We start from the raw sequence: 8,868 nt of genomic DNA, 5'->3' as shown, positions 1-8,868 counted from the left end.
AATGAGGTCACATGTATAATTAAGGAAGTGAGTTGGCTATTCTAGTATAATTGATGGAATAAAATGACCATATTATAAATTCTTTTACATTTCACTAAGTTTACTACTTTGCATCAACTAATGGATCTATTTACTTAGTTATAAGTATGATATGTATATCCATCAACTATTTCCAATATTTGATTGTGTAACTGGAATAAAACCTCTAATGTCCGTGTTTGGCAGACACCTTTTTTGATTAGTTGTTGTAACACATTAGCTAATTTTTAAAATATTTGTTCTGTAAGTTTGTTGGAAAGCCAGGGATTCAAATTGAAGTATTGCCCCATCTAAAAAATAATTCCAACCTTATAAATCCAATCGAGGAAAGCTTCAAACATCAAGATGCTCATGGTTGATGGTAAGAAGTGCTCCATGTCCGTCGAGTCGATGGCTAATGTTAGATAAGATATTTCGTATTTCTTGAAAATCTTGATTGTGGTTGTCATTCTGCATCTATAATGCTGTTCAAATTAAAGGGCGTCTACGCCACGGTCATCACCAGTGAATGGATTGTTTCCATTGTTATTGATACCATCTTGTGTCATATTGGGTCTGACAAGTGGAGAGGGCGGTGAGATGTGGTAATGTTGAGAGGGCGGGGCGAACCACTAAAAAAAAAACATATTGGTAATTATGCCCTCTCCACAAGATTGTGAGACTTATCGTCTTGTCCGGTGTTCACTGCTGGAAATTATGGAATTTTCGACCACCTGAAAGTGATGTTAAATCGAGTCGAAAGCAAAAAGTGATTGAAAATAGTAACAAGGGTTTTTCCGGATACCAAAAGTGGTCGGAACAAGACTTTCGACTTGATCTAAGATCACTTTCAGGTGGTCAGAAATTTCATAATTTCCAACCGTGGTTAACGCAATATAGGGGAAAATATTTTAATTATTGAACGCGTACGCATAAGTCTGCTACGTAGGTGATCACTTACACCATTCGGAAATCGGAATGAATGGTTGACCCATCCAGCTAAGGCATCTTCGTATGGTCGTTTAAACTTGTTCCACACAGTATGAGAATAGGAGAATAGAGTTGTTATAGAATTGTCATTTTCTAAACATCCATTAATTCTTCTCATATTTGTAAAACAGATTATTCTTAATAATATTTCAAACATTGGAGAATATGAGGTGGTAAAATGTTACTGTGCACAAAGAAAAAAACAAAAGACATTACGGAATAAATTACAAAAAAAAAAAAAAAAAATAAGGATTAAAAACTAGGGAGCTATCCAAAGCTAGAGTAGCATACAAGTATCAAACTTCTAACCTCCAAGTTGAAATACAATAAACATACATTCCTACCATTTCTTCATAGAACCTTTTAAGTTTAATTGAAAACTTTTTGTTTTTTATTTCTAAACCAGCTAGGTAAAAATTAAATATTGAGCCTCTAAAATTTGGAGCCCTATGCTGTAGCCCAGCTTGCACAGCTCAAAATCCGGCCCTGGCATGATGTGTATTTAGTTTAGTATGTATGGTCATTAAAGTTATTTTTATTGACATATAGAACAAATATTATAGTTAAACATGATGTGTATGTAGTATAATGTTTATGTACATTAAGCTTTGTTTTTATAAACATATAGAAATAACATTATGAATCTATTATAAAGTGAATGGAAATACAAATGATGTACATTTAGTTTTAATTTGTGTTTATGGGCATTAAAGTTTAGGTTTGTGAAAATATAGAACAAATATTATAAACATAGTACATGATGAATATAATGTGTTGTGTGATGTTACCCTTGGAACGTGCTTTGGCAGAGTCAAAACCTGAATTGTCCAATTGTTCGGCTGCCTCTAGTCCGTCCACCCGTCAGACACGCGAGAACTGTACCCCTACAACGGTGAATTCTCTATTGAATGCACAAATATTTTCGTAAAAATAATACTGAATTAGGCCAACAAGTACGCTTATAGCCCATATGGGAACCAAAGACACATACTGGCAAATTAAACACTGTACTAGTCCACCATATGTACGAGACAACCATGTCATCTCATGTCAAATGATTATTTCATACTAGTAACATACAATATACCATTGACATGTAGGTAAATAACATGTGGTACGTTATAGTCAGTCATTGTTGAATGATTTATTCTCTAACAATCATTCACATATCCACTTTCCTTATCTCTAATGCCCAATTAAAATTCTATGACAGAACATTTTGCTAATACTTTATTAATAAATTCTTCGTCACTAATATTTTTAACTCGTATTAATGAAGAATTAAGAAGTTTGTATGGATTAATATCAAATATTAATTAAGTCCAAATAAAAGAAATAGAAATTGTTATAAATAGTAATGATTGTGGACATTATTGTGTAACGGTTTCCTTTATGTCTCCATTATTGTATTCCGTTACACTTGTTATTATATATATGTCATTCTAATGTAATGATCATAGGTGTGGTATAAAGGAATAAGAAACCCTCTATTTTGTCTCTACTCTTCTTCTTGTTCTTACTGTTCTTCACGAGCTAAAGGCCTGCAAACAAACTTGCAATACAACACGTTATCAGCACGCTCAATCCAGGTGAACGGTAACTTTTATGAGTTTTTTATGCCTTATTATTTTCCGGATGCCTCAAAATCATATGTGTTTATGCTTTATGCATTTTTGAATTTATGAAAACTTGATCATATGATTATATATTTTTGATAATATACTTCTGCATCCGTAAGTATATACTTACTGTGAATATGTATATCATGAATGAATAAGTTTACTGGGCAAATACATATATTTCGTAGCAATGAACCAAAAATATTGATGTTGATGAATATTTGATGAGGAACCAAAATTTTTTGACCTATGCTTATATGTGACTTCATATCAAATATGCGTACAATTTTTCTTGCAATATCTAAAATTCTAGTTGCTAGATGTACTAAGTCTGGAATTTTGCATATGATATATATTTTTTTCCGGAAAAATTGTATTGCTTTCAATATATACACTATTTTTTACATACTGGCATGAAAAATATGATTGATTAATTATTTTTGGTATGATAATTCGTTTAGTACAATGAGAAATTGTTTAGAATGAGTTTTTTTTCATACCTTTCTTCCCCCTCCATCGCCGTCGCGCCTGTCATCTGAGCCACGTCGGAGGTGTTGCAGCGGCGGCATGGGGCGGCTATTTTTTTTGCGGCGGCTGTCCAGCAGTCCAACCCCTGTTTTTAGAAGTGATCGGAGAGGGACAAAAATAGATCCCGTTTTTTTTCGGCCGATCGTCCCCCATTTTTTTTTTGATCTGCACCATCATCGCATGGTGGGCTGTGAGGATGGCCCTATGGGTGGCCGCGTTACTGATGACCGGTGGTGGTCTGCGGCAAGGGCGGCGATCAATAATGGCGGTTGGCGGAGGTCTCTTCGTTTTATCGAAACCGTTTGCGTAAATACAAGCCCCATAACGCCAGAAGCGTTATTAATTTCGCGTTGTTTACGGATGATTTTTTCTTTTATTCCTAAAAAAAAAAAAAAAAAAACAACGCCAGAAGCGTTAATTCCTACTTAGGATTTGGATTGGACCACCTTTAAAATAAATGGACCATCTTTATTTTTGAACCATTCTTACATAAAAATCCTAAGTCCCATATTTTTTTTATAAAATATGTTTTGTCCTTGGTCCTCATTAAAACTATTTTCGGTAGAAAATAGTTGCTCTTGAAAAAAGAGAATTCACTGAGCTCGCACTCAATGGAAGAAATTTCTTTATTTGGGTGTTTGATGTCGGAATATATCTTGCATCTATAAAACTGCCAAACACCATCAAAGAGGCATCTACGAGTATTGAGGCCCAGAAGGCAATACCGCTCATTTTTCTTCGTCACCACCTTAACCATGACCTCATACAATGAATATTCAATCTCTATTCCATGCCTTCGAGCATGCTTCTGCTTGAACGATTCTTTCATATCTGAATGCAAATATACCATATAGTGGATCGTTATTAAGCATTATCTTGATACCCATTTTTTCTCTCAATTATATTGTGGGCTGTTTTTGGAATAATAAAATATTCCTAATAATTCTTGTAGCTTATGCCATATGCTTTTGCATCCCGTCGATGCGCATGCATAGAATTAGAGAGCTTAATTAAAATACATAATATTGTGACACTTTCTTGATGTGACCACCAAATACATTGTATGGTCGATGCACTTGTTGTCAAGTGTCAAATTTTTGTTGTGTCACAAATTGCTATCTCATGCCTTACAGGGATGTGAGTCATCACAAAATAGCATTTACTGATTTGCTCTTGATGGTAGCAATTGTTTGCTATACGCCATATATTTTAAGATTTATTATAAATCTTACTAGAAGCTTTGTCCGGATGGCAAATCAAAGCCACTGTTTATTATGGGACAATCCCTGAAGGATCGTTTTAATCAACAAGTGGTCATAGTCTGAATTCTAAATATAGTTTTGCCTAGAAGGTAAATAAAGAGCACTATTTTTATTTGTCACCCGTTATCTTGCCCCAACCCTCGATTATAGATATTTGATCTAAAAGGATTTATAGACCCTAAGTCAATCCCTGAAGGATATTTGGTGTATGCGGGTCTTATTGTCAATGGTCGTATTGTACTCCAGTAGTAGTACATGACAAAATTATGCTAAGTGTTTGGTCATTGGGCTATTTTTTTTAAAAGGTCTGGAAGACCCTGAATGTGGATTGATCTTTAAGGTGACTAATGACTCATGAATGAAGTTTGCAACTTCTATTTCTAATGCTATGCTACTCTCCAAAAGTCAATATTGACTCACATCATGTTGGTTTGCCTCAAGCAAACAAGTTGTGATTTTTTTTACACATAGTAATCACTGCCTGAAAATTCTGACCGGCGCAGTTTGAAAATTAAATTCGTGAAAAATACTTGTTGAACTCCTTTTGGCATGAAATTTTTTCTGGAGAACCTAGACTCGTGATATTTGATGTCTGTAAAAATATTTTGTTAAAAATATGCTTTGGTTATTCCAGAAAAATTTGTAAAGTTTTGGCAGTGTGCTGCCAATTATTTTTCTGCCTGGAGCAATGTTGTGAAAAATTTCAGAAAAAATACTTTCACACCTTGGATTGACATGAAAATTTTTATGTACATTCTAGACTTACTGAACTACATATCTGCCAAATTTTGTGTCAAAATGTGTTACCTTTTTCCCCCAGAAAATTCTGCAATCCAGGTCAAAATTCTGAAAATTTTCTGCCGTTTTCAGCTTGTATATCTTGCTATTTTGTGATGTTTTCATGTTGAGATATGAAACTATGAAATAAAATGAGAGTTTGCTTGGAAAAGTGCTGTTTTTGACGCCCCGAAATAGGAATGAATGGGCCCGGCAGCGAACATGTGCTCATTATTATTCGGCGAACGGTACTTCTCTCATTTTTCTAATTTATGAATTAATAAACAATATCTCTTGTCATGTCATGCCTTGTGTGTACCAAACATGATATTCTTTATTTAATGGATGTGCATGACTCAATTGAGTGTTTGGTGTCCAAGACATAAGGGACAATTATATCACATGTTGCATGTGCTTCTCTTTAATTGACAACATTTAGCATATAATCTCTTGATTATGTTCACATAAGAGATTTTGTTATTTATCTTGTTGGCAATTTATGATTTGTTATAGGCCATAGCTATTGAGATTTATCACCCAACTTATAAGTGGGAAAATAGCATGAATTCTCAATATGGTTAGGTTGCACCTGTCGTTGCTAAACCTTAGCTTGCATGTGATAATAGTTAAAGGCTATGACATATTTACAGTGCTAGTTTCGGCTATAGAAACTTTTTGACATGAGATTTGGGCATATGATATTTAAATTTATAGCCCTCATTATTTTGTATATTTATTTGCCCAGAAGGTAGATTAAGGATTTTAATTCTCTAAGTCATCCTTTTAGGATGAATCTTGACAATGAATTCTTGACCAAAAATGGTCAACCTATCCCATCAATCCTCGAAGGATTGTTTGACGTTACTATGAGTCAAATTCTTTTTATCCAAGTCTAACTCAATGCATATCACAAATCAATCCCTCAAGGATTGCTATACCCCCTTTTTATTTGCGTAGTCTATTTTATATCACCACCACAACGTACCTCTAAAAGGGCTATCAAAGAAACCTCCGTCTATTGATTAAATACAGAAAGCCCATGATAGGGGATCAATACATATAATTGGGTACGTTGACTGCATTCCTAATGAAGATTGTTTCTCGGCATTAGGGGGAGATAATATACTACTCCGTAGCTTTTTGGAATGCCAAGAAAATTCATAAGGATAAAAACATCTTCATTATTTAAATCCATGTACTAGTTAGATTGAACTGGAAGTTCAAAAGATAATCTATTTGCGATTTTAGCAAATAATCTGCCGAATACATCTATTGATCATAATGATCATAAAAGAAGTGACTAGGTCCTATATCCTTGGACCAAACATATCTATCGATACTCCTTGACACCAGAAGTGTAGGAGACCTATCGGTGAAAGAGATATGAATCATAATACTAGATCTAGTAAAGAAATATTGTCACTCTTGAAATAGTTTGAATAATTATGTCCTGCAGACGTTCGTCCAGATGACGAAAAACCCTGGTAAGACTTATAGGTGCACCAAACAAACGTAATACTAGGGATGCGGAACGACCAGATCAAAATATCTTTGGGAAATGTTTAGAATCTGGTTGTTTTAGAAATTGCCATTACTTTTACAAATATGGGAGTTTTACAAAAAAGTTATAGTTGTCGACAACACAATTGCTATTACAAATTGCTCGTTATATAATCTGGATCCAGAGTTAAGCACCAGAAGTGCCATGACTATTTAATATATAAAGGAGCAATTAAGGCATAGCTCGACTCGCTAAAATGAATAAATTCTCTTTATAACAATACACCATTTGAGTGTTTACCCTGAAGGTTACAAATGGGTGTGTGCATGAAAGAGAAATAAGAATAATGAGGTGATAAAGCGAATTTGTAGCCTATGGGTTCACGCAGAGACCCTTAATTGATTTTAATCAAATATAATCTCCCACGGTAAATGGCATTAAGTTCCGCTACATAATACAATTGGCAGAATAATAAATTTAGATATGCAGTTAAATTTATCTTGAGAAATCCCTGATGGATTCATAATTCTCATTTTTAAGTATTATTATGTGTCATTATCTACTCTTTAAAGGGTTGCGAATGGAGTTAATATCCTCATTGAAGGAATAATATGTACCATTGTGTGCTCGATAAAGGGTTGATAATGAACTTATTTATTATTTATTATCTCAGTCAAGATTGATGGTGTAAACATCAATGAAAGATATAAAGAGCTTGATGATGTCAGTTCATGTTTAAAGACTGAGACTTTTGAAACAAAAAGCTTGTGAAAGCTATAAGTATTATCTCGACTTGAAGATCGAGTTTTTCTTTACAGTTTTTTTTATACACCAGTCAGCCTACATCTAAAAATGCTTTTTCATATGTCTATATGCATATAAGTGTCATGTTTTATCAAACTAAAGGTTGCCTAATAATCTCTTGAAGTAGATAAGGAACCTTTTTGGACTCGAAGTCCCTTACTTCATTATCATTGGAGCACCATTACAGAACCAGAAGTTCCATAACCGCAACATATTTGCGATAAAATTGCTAGCAAAATCTAGTGCTCCCCCTACAAATGAAGTACTTGAATAATGATTAACATATCCTCCGGTATCTTCGAGATACAAAGACATGACATTTATGTAAGAAACCATGATACGGTTTTAATAGGCTACTTGGGTACTGGCTGTTTTGTTTGATCCCCGCAATGCCAAGTCCAAACTGGTTATACAATGAATTTCCCTAAATGTTCAAAATGAGGACAATAACACTTGTGTTGCACAAATGTTATATTAGCTCTAGAAGAGCCATAAGATTATTGTACACTACTCTAAGTGACAATCCAGAAGATTTGTCCAATCCATCTCTTCAAAATTTGAAATATATGTAGAACTTGAAGATTGTTATCTTCAGGGGGAGACTGGAAGTACATTTACTCGAATCAATCCGGAAGATTGAACATTGAACATAAAATCCTGAAGATTAAGTCATAAAAGACTAACAATTGCGCACTATTTGCAACACATAAATACATAAATATCATGTACTCTTTTCCTCACTAGTTTTCTCCCATTGGGTTTTCTAGTGTGGTTTTTAACGAGGCATGAGTATGATATAGTAATGACAATGAGGAAAAGTTGCAAAATAATTGCTTAAATGGACAAACCCCAAAATCCTGAAGATTATGCGGTTTGCGCCCTGAAGGCTTATGGTTGTACTCTTTTTCCCTTAACTAAGTTTTTCCCACAGGGTTTTCTTAAGTTAAGGTTTTTAATGAGGCGACCAAATACAATATATGTTTTTATATATGTCATGTACTCTTTTCTTCAACTAGGTTTTTCCCACGTGGTTTTCCTAGTGAAGTTTTTAATGAGGCATGAATATATTTTCTATTGTACTCTTTTCTTGTCTAGGTTTTTCCCACAGGGTTTTCCTAGAAAGTTTTTAACGAGGCTAGATCATCGACAAATAATGTCCAAGGGGGAGTGTTATAAATAGTAATGATTGTGGACATTATTGTGTAACGGTTTCCTTTATGTCTCCATTATTGTATTCCGTTACACTTGTTATTATATATATGTCATTCTAATGTAATGATCATAGGTGTGGTATAAAGGAATAAGAAACCTTCTATTTTGTCTCTACTCTTCTTCTTGTTCTTACTGTTCTTCACGAGCTAAAGGCCTG

This window comes from Ipomoea nil, unplaced genomic scaffold, assembly GCF_001879475.1.
Source record: "Ipomoea nil cultivar Tokyo-kokei standard unplaced genomic scaffold, Asagao_1.1 scaffold3069, whole genome shotgun sequence".
Classification (NCBI taxonomy): Eukaryota; Viridiplantae; Streptophyta; class Magnoliopsida; order Solanales; family Convolvulaceae; genus Ipomoea; species Ipomoea nil.
Note: the sequence above shows the minus strand (reverse complement) of the source record.